The sequence below is a fragment of the Chiloscyllium punctatum genome, chromosome 8 (genome assembly GCF_047496795.1).
Source record: "Chiloscyllium punctatum isolate Juve2018m chromosome 8, sChiPun1.3, whole genome shotgun sequence".
Classification (NCBI taxonomy): domain Eukaryota; kingdom Metazoa; phylum Chordata; class Chondrichthyes; order Orectolobiformes; family Hemiscylliidae; genus Chiloscyllium; species Chiloscyllium punctatum.
In genome coordinates, this window is record NC_092746.1 from 116,522,136 (window position 1) to 116,530,919 (window position 8,784).

Genomic DNA, 8,784 nt, shown 5'->3' on the forward strand with positions numbered 1-8,784 from the left:
CAGCATCTATATTAAAAAATAAAACTTAGCAGCAAAGCACATTCCTGATGCATGTCAGATCCTGCTGCGTGCCGGAACTCCTTAATTTTACAATGAATCGGGGTGAGGCAGTAACTTTGTACCTCTCTCCATCCCCTTTCTAGCTACACCCACCCTGAGTGGTGCTACCCAAAATGTGACATTAGTTTCAACACATGTATGGGCAAAGCCCAGCCTCTCCTGACTCCTCCACTTGGTGCTCAAACATTACGCGGCTTATTCGCTATCCAGCACTGCGTGAGCAAACATTTCCTGCAATTAAACACGGAGCATCCCTACAATAAGCTGCATTCCGTAACCACTGGTATCCATCCTTCTCCCTGGTCATTGTCCGAGGCTGAATAAGATTGCTCACAACGTCAGTACTAACACTGACCTCACGGACGCATTGTTGCAAAGACAGCTCCATTCCACCTCTGTCAAAGAGTGTTCAATTGCAGCCCTCCCTGAGCACACCTCCTGCAGAAACCCTTGGCTTTATCTCCGTCAGCTTGAGGGTTTAATATCCCGACACATTGGCCACGCAAGTCCTCACCTCTGTCAACTTGCAGCCATGTGAAATTCTGTTCACCACATCTTTGTATGTCCCACTCTCAGATGTAATGGGGTTGGGGGGTGGGGGGGGGGGGGGGGGGGAAGTAAAGGCATAAGGTCAAGGGAAATCTCAGCAATCTAGTATACAAGGACACAAAATAATAAAAGAGGGCAAATGTAATTTTGGCATTTATTGCTAAAGGAATCAAGTATAAAAGTAGGAAGTCTTGCTGCAACTGTATAAGGCATTAATGACATCACACCTGAAGTACGATGTACAATTTTGGTCTCTTATTTGAGGGGGGGGGGGGGGGGTTGTAGTAATATGGGAGGCAGTTCAGAGGTGGTTCACTGGATTGATCGCAGAGGTGAGGAGTTTGTCTTATGTTGAGAGACCGAGCAGTTTAGGGCTTTTGTCTCTGGAGGAGAATAAGAGGAGATCCAATTGAGATATTCAAGATGCTGAAGGGGATTGACAAGGCAGCCTTCGAGGATGCTTCCTTATGTGGAGCAATCTAGAAGGAGAGGTCATCGTTCTGAACAAGGCGCGGCCGATTTACATCGGAGAGGAGGAGAAATTCCTTCCCTCACAGGGTCTGTGGAATTCACCAGCTCAGATTGCGGTAGATTAAGGTGGCCCAGTGGCTAGCACTGCTGCCTCACAGCGCCAGGGATCCCGGTTCGATCCCAGCCTCGGGTGACTGTCTGTGTGGAGCTTGCATCTGCGTGGGTTTCCTCTGGGGGCTCTGGTTTCCTCCCACAATCCAAAGACGTGCAGTTTAGGTGGACTGGCTGTACTGAATTGTCCATAGTGTTCAAGGATGTGCAGGCTAGATGGATAAGCCAAGGGAAATGCAAGAGGGGAGAAGGGTAGGTCTGGGTGGGATTCTCTAAAGAGCATCCATATAGACTTCATGGGCCAAATGGCCTGTTTGCTCACTGGAGGGATGCTATGATTCTATGAGATGTTGGGACATTGAGTGAACTTAAGGAGATAGACTGATTTTTAATTAGTAACAGCACAAAGGGTTATGGAGAGCAGGAGGAATGAGGCCGAGATAAGATCAGCCATGTTGGTATGAAATGGCAGAGTAGACTCGAGGGCCTGAATGGCCTCGTCCTGGCTCTCCTGCTGATATTTGGGAGCAGTGTGGGGCTGGAGGAACAAGAAAGTGAGACACAACAGTTGAGGCTGGTGCTCAAAATGAACCGGTGCCAAGGGATTCCACTGACAGACACCAACCAGAGGCAGGGAGTCAGACCTGACACAGAAACATCAACAGCGCAGATCATCAACTGAACATTGCAACCACTCGATGTAAACAGGTGGCGCAGAATATCCCACCAAAGTCATTTGAGCTGGCCTCGGCCTCCAGGTAACTCCAGGCAGCAGTGAAGTCGAAAGCAGAACATTGATAGCCAATCTCCCATTGGTAGCCACTTTGGGCAGCTTGGTGGCTCAGTGGTTGGCACTGCTTCCTCACAGCACTAGGGACCTGGGTTCGATTCCAGCCTCGGGCGACTGTCTTGTGTGGGGTTTGCACATTCTCCCCGTGTCTGCGTGGGTTTCCTCCGGGTGCTCCGGTTTCCTCCCACAGTCCAAAGATGTGCAGGTTAGGTGAATAGGCCATGTTAAATTGCCCGTAGTGTTAGGTGCATTAGTCAGTCAGAGGGGAATGGGGCTGGGTGGGTTACTCTTTGGAGGGTAGGTAGGACTGGTTGGGCCAAATGGCCTGTTTCCACACTATAGGGAAATCTAATCTAATCTAAAGGTTCTGGCTGTGGCACTGTATTCATGAGCAAAAACAAAACCCCTACGGAATGCCATGTTTGCAGCAATCAGGGAAGGCGAGGGCTCACTCGCACTTTCACTGGCTGGCCTCCCTCAGCACTTAGGGGAAGGCCTAACAGAAGCGTTGCTGTAACAAAAGGGCAGATTCGCATCTCTAAAAGAGGTGCAAATGGACACTTATCTTCCTGATCAGAGTGTGGATTGTGTTCACCGACAACATAACTGCACCCGTTTGGGGACGGGGTGGTACCGAAACCACCTCTATCAAAGGATTCAACACACAATGGACTTCGGCATGAGCGAACTTGGTGTGTGGGGGTGGGGGGAGGGGGAGGGGATGGAAGGGGTTTCTCTTCTTCAGAGGTTAATCCTCAAATGGAATAAATCTTTTGACATCTTAACAAAAGTAATCATTGTGCAGACTTCCCTTAAACATCGTTAATTGATAGTCTGGCTGTTTGGCTCCCACTGAATTAACATTTTTATTCCAATCTCTAGACAATAGTTGAACTGGAATATATGCCAACATTGCAGATTAGATTGAATTTTGGGGGGGGTGGGGGGGGGGGGGGGGAGTGAGATAGCAACAAAGTTGGGTGAAGGATAAAACTTTCAACATGTACCAATAGGAATCTTGACATAGAAATCAGTTCAGAGCAGCTCTGTGAATGGTTGGGTACGACGCATGGAACGGGGTGGGGTGGTGGGGGGGGGGGAGAGAAAGGGTGCGAAAACTAACATGTCCCATCCCCTGCTCAGCCCCACCTGCTTCTGCCTGAACAGAGTTTTCCAATTTCACCCCAAATTGGCCTTCACAATTCAGCTTGGAGAAAGTGAGGAGATCAAAGTCGCAAAGTGTGGTGCTGGAAGAGCACAGCTGGTCTGACAACATCCGAGGAGCAGGAGAACCGACGTTTCCCCAATGAAGGGCTTATGCTCAAAACGTCGACTCCCCTGCTCCTCGGATGCTGCCTGTCCGGCTGCGCTTTTCTAGCGCCACTCTCTTTGACTCTTCACAACTCAGCTCAAACCACCAGCCAGGATCAATTGGATAAACACACATCGAGACAGGTCACAAATCTCTGCCAGCACCATGTGGCCAGGAGCAGACAGCAACACCACTGTTTGGCATTTTAAGTGATGCAGAAAGAACACAGTAGAATTGTTACAGAGTAAGCATTGTTACAGGCTAACCCTTTCGGCCCATTGAGCTGTGCTGGCTCTTTTAGGAGCTCACTAAATGTGTCCCACTATTCTGCCCCCTCTCTGCGCTTCTGCAAACTTTTCCTTTGCAAGTTCCTATCCCTTGTGCTTCCTCCACCTTTTTCCAGGCAGTGCAGAATCCTGTACCTCTCAAACAATCCTTCATTCATTCAGTCATGGGATGAGGGGGTCTCTGGCTAGCCCAGCATTTATTGCCCAGAGGCCAGTCAAGAGTCACCCATGTTGCTGTGGGCCTGGAGTCACATGTAGGCCAGACCAGGTAAGGACAGCAGTTTCCTTCCCTAAAGGACATTAGTGAACCTGTTGGGGTTTTCCAACATTTGAACATGGATTCATGGTCATCATTAGATGGCCAGTTCCAGTTTTTCAAAAGTTTGATTCAAATTCCACCATCTGCCATGGTGGATCTTGAATGCAGGTCGCTTGGACATAATCCAGAGACCCAGCTAAACAGTACCACGAGGCCATCACCTCCCCAGAACGATGCCACATCTCGTCAAGTGATGAGGAGAAATGGCTTTACTCAGCGTTGTTAGGATTTGGGATGCATTGCCTGGGACAGCGGTGGAGTGGACTCCAGACCAAATTTCAAAACAGAGCTGGATTTATGTTTTATAGCCAGTACAGACATGATGGGTCAAATGGCCTCCTCCTGTATTGCGTGATTCTACCGGAGGGATCTGGCAGTGAGCCAGTTGAATATCGCCTCCCAGATGTTGCACCTGGAAAGTTCCTTTTACTTCCTCAGACTAACCCAAACAGACTTGCAGCCAATACAATATGGTTCCTCAATTATTGTCATTACATAGTCACCACCGTCCTACTGGACACTGTGGTGTCTAGTTCACCTGCTTTTGTTAATATCATAAAACAGGTCAGCAGAAGTAGGCCATTCGGTCCATTGAGTCTGTTCCACCGTTCATTATTATCATAGTCGATCGGACAATCCTCAACCATACTCTCCTGCCTTGATCTACAAACTGTTTAAACCTCCTGTTATTTCAGCCTCGAATATAATCAACAAACCAGTTTCAATAGCCCTGTGTGCGAAAGAATTACACAGAAAATAAAGTATAACATGCGTTTGCAGTTATTATTTCAGATTTCCAGCTTCCACAGTGTCACGTGTTGACAGAGGCACTGACCCAAGGCTTCATGTCTCATCCATAACATGGGGGCCTTCAACAATGCAGCACTTCCCCCACCGGACCATCAGACTGGCCAGTGTGTTCAAGCACACCCGTCCTCGTATCTGACAAGGGACAGGGCTGAAGTCAAGACAGGCAGACAGCAACATTTCACAGGTGCATGGACGACACCCAGGCCCGGGCTCACGTGACCTGCTCCCTTGGCCCTTCGCTGACTCTAAATCGCCAGAAGACTTGCCAAACACTCGGTGCTGGGAGCAGCTAAAATTTAGTGAGATTAAATATTGAACAAACTGAAAAACCGTTGGGGTTTTTTTTCTCCCTTGACTCTGCTTTCGAAGCCATTCACTGGCTTTTGGCTCCAACCCTCTCCATAGCAACAGTTACAGACTCGTGTCATTATTCCACCGTGAGGGGAGTTGTGAACCCTTGCAAATCGTGAGCTGACCTACTTCCACCGCTGCAGCCTCATCAAATTTGACTGGTCTTCGGTAACTCTAGACTGGACTGTTCCTCACTATCTTGAAGTCAACCTAGACTCAGCTACTCTCTTCGCCCTCAGCAGATGCTCCTCCCCCACCCCTGCTGTGGTCACTAGTGGCTCACAGTCAAGTATTTTAGAATTCTCATCTTCACTTTCAAAACATGCTGGTCTCCGTGACATAGGAAGGATGTTGTGAAGCTTGAAAGGGGTTCTGTAAAGATTTACAAGGCTGTTGCTGGGACTGGAGGGTTGGAACTATAGGGAGAGGTGGAACAGGCTGGGGCTATTTCCCCTGGAGTGTCGGAGGCCGAGGAGCAACTTCCTAGAGGTTTATAAAATCATGTGTGGCCTGGATAGAGTAAATAGACAAGGGCTTCTCCCTGGGGGTGCGGGAGTCCAGAACTAGAAAACTAGGAGAGAGGGGAAATACTTAAAGGACTTAAGGGGCAACTTTTTCACACAGAGGCTGGTACATGTGGGGAATGAGCTACTAGAGGTGGTGCAGGTGGGTTCAATAAAAGGCTTCTGGATGGGTAAGTGAATAGGAACGGTTTAGAGAGATAGGAGGTAAAAAACAATGACTGCAGATGCTGGAAACCAGATTCTGGATTAGTGGTGCTGGAAGAGCACAGCAGTTCAGGCAGCATCCAAGGAGCTTCGAAATCGACGTTTCGGGCAAAAGCCCTTCATCAGGAATAAAGGCAGTGAGCCTGAAGTGTGGAGAGATAAGCTAGAGGAGGGTGGGGGTGGGGAGAGAGTAGCATAGAGTACAATGGGTGAGTGGGGGAGGAGATGAAGGTGATAGGTCAAGGAGGAGAGGGTGGAGTGGATAGGTGGACATGGTTGAAGAGCTCCAGGGCAGAGGAAATGACCTTGTAGTTGCAGTGGGAGAGGGACTCCCTGAGATTCTTGTAGAGAGGAGGAGGAAAACTTCTTCAAGGCAGGCATCCTTGCAAGAGGATTCGCAGTAGGGTTAAAATCAATGAGGTAAAAAACAATGACTGCAGGTGCTGGAAACCAGATTCTGGATTAGTGGTGCTGGAAGAGCACAGCAGTTCAGGCAGCATCCAAGTCGAGCCAAGTGCTAGCAGAGGGGATTAAATTAATTTAGGATACGTGGTGGGCATGGAGGAGTTGGTCCGAAAAGTCTGTTACCGTGCCCTATGGCTCCGTAACCCTCTGGAAACAGCTGCATTCCTTCAATTCCTCCTCAAGGGTCCACCATTTTAAAATTGTTCACTCAACAGCCAGCTGCCTTTTGCTGCTACAAAGCTTAGAAATTAGCACAATAGCTCCCTTCATTTCACTTGTCTTTCCCCAAGAAATGCTACATGAGATGAAGAGATTTAATGGCGGTGACAGTTTGAATACTTCTTAAAAATTGGATGATGGGATGTAGGCACGGCTACCTAGGCCCATTCTTCATTGCCCAGAGGCCAGGTAAGAGTCAAACACAGCGTTACGGGGTGGGAGAGATGTGGTGAGGGGTAAGTCAGAGTTCGGATTGACCTCAAAAGTAGGGAGGATAGAATGGTATGCACTGAAATAGTCCAGTCTCAAGTTACCAAAGACCAATCAAACAATTGCTGTGGGTCTGGAGTCACACGTGGGCCAGACCAAGTACGGATGGCAGATTTCCTTCCCTCAAGGATGTATTTTGAAGAACAATTGCCAGTGGTTATGTACCAGTTCAGTTCTCTTCCAGATTTAACGGAGCTCAAATTTCACCACCTGTTTTGGCGGAATTCAAACCCACGTCCCCAGAATAACCCAGTCTTGGGCCCTGGATTGTTAGTCCACTGACAGTACCATTAACATCACTGCTTCCTGATTTAGGCAGTCAAGAGTGCGCTGGATATTTATTTTAATCGAAGAAAAATGTGCAAGGGTAAGGGGAACAGGCAGGAGATTGATACTACGTAATGATGTAGACAGCAGGCATGGTGGGCCCAATGGCCTCTTTGGCACCGTAACAATCTGCGATCCCTCCTGCCCTAATGATTTGGACAGTGCAGTCAGCAGAAGAAAGCTGTCCATAAAGACCTGGAGACGACACGTTACATCTGGTTTTCTTTTCCCAGTGGCGGTTTCAATTTGGCCTGATGCCAGTGGGAATCTCAGGCATCCAGGCGATGGCAGCAAGCAGGGTAACGAGCCAATCACATTGATGTATTCTCACAGACAGCAAGCCAGGAAGTCCAAAACAAAACTGCACCGCCTCACAACTTCTATTTAAATTTTAACAGTGAGATAAATGATTAAAGGCATGATATGAGAGAGACAGACAGAGTGAGAGACAGAAAGTGACAGACAGAGAGAGAGAGACAGACAGACAGACAGACAGAGAGAGAGAGAGACAGACAGAGAGAGAGACAGACAGACAGAGAGAGAGAGAGACAGACAGACAGACAGAGAGACAGACAGAGAGAGAGACAGACAGAGAGAGAGAGGGAGTGACAGACAGAGAGAGGGAGTGACAGAGAGGGAGTGAGAAAGAAAGAAAGAGGTACACAAAAAAGCAAGATCAACATTGGATTTGAAATTGGAGATGTCCATTCAGAAGTCCAGTAACAGCGGAGTAGAAGCTGTCTTGAACCTGTGCCTGCATCTGTTTAAGCTTTTGTACTTGTTAACAGGTTTGTTATGTGTTACCAACAGCACTCGCTTACGGAACATTCCAGAAATGAGGGACTTCAAACACGCTGAGGAATGAAGGAAGAACTAAGATTGTTCTTCTCACAGGAACACACAAACTGGAAGGCGAAGGAGAAACAGAAAATGCCGGGTCGCTATTAGCAAACCAGACGATCTCCATTGGCCAAGCCTGAAACCAAACAGCAGGTGCTAAAGTAGACAGGCAGGAGGCTGGGGGAAACACAGCAAGGCAGGCAGCATCAGGAGGGAGGGGGAACACAGCAAGGCAGGCAGCATCAGGAGGCTGGGGGAACACAGCAAGGCAGGCAGTATCGGGAGGCTGGGGGAACACAGCAAGGCAGGCAGTATCGGGAGGCTGGGGGAACACAGCAAGGCAGGCAGCATCAGGAGGGTGGGGGAACACAGCAAGGCAGGCAGCATCAGGAGGGTGGGGGAACACAGCAAGGCAGGCAGCATCGGGAGGCTGGGGGAACACAGCAAGGCAGGCAGTATCAGGAGGGAGGGGAACACAGCAAGGCAGGCAGCACCAGGAGGGACAGGCAGGAGGCTGGAAGAACACAGCAAGCCAGGCAGCACCAGGAGGTGGAGAAGGCGATGTTTCAGGTGTAACCAGCTAAAGAAGCAAGCCAGCCATCTTTCGAGAAATTGGGATTCGTCCAATTCCAGGCTTCCTGAAAATCCCTGATATGAACTGTCCTTCCAGTGGCCTTTCGCTCCCAAGGATTCCCTACTCCCATTCCTCCAGACTTCCTTCCCTTTTTCAAGCTGCTCATTAAAACCCGCTAATAATTCGGTCACCTGACCGAATTATGTCATTATATGGCTTGGTGTCAATGTTTTACTCGTTCACAGGATGGGGGTGTTGCTGTTATTTATTGCCCATCCCTAATTACCCAGAGGGCAGTTCA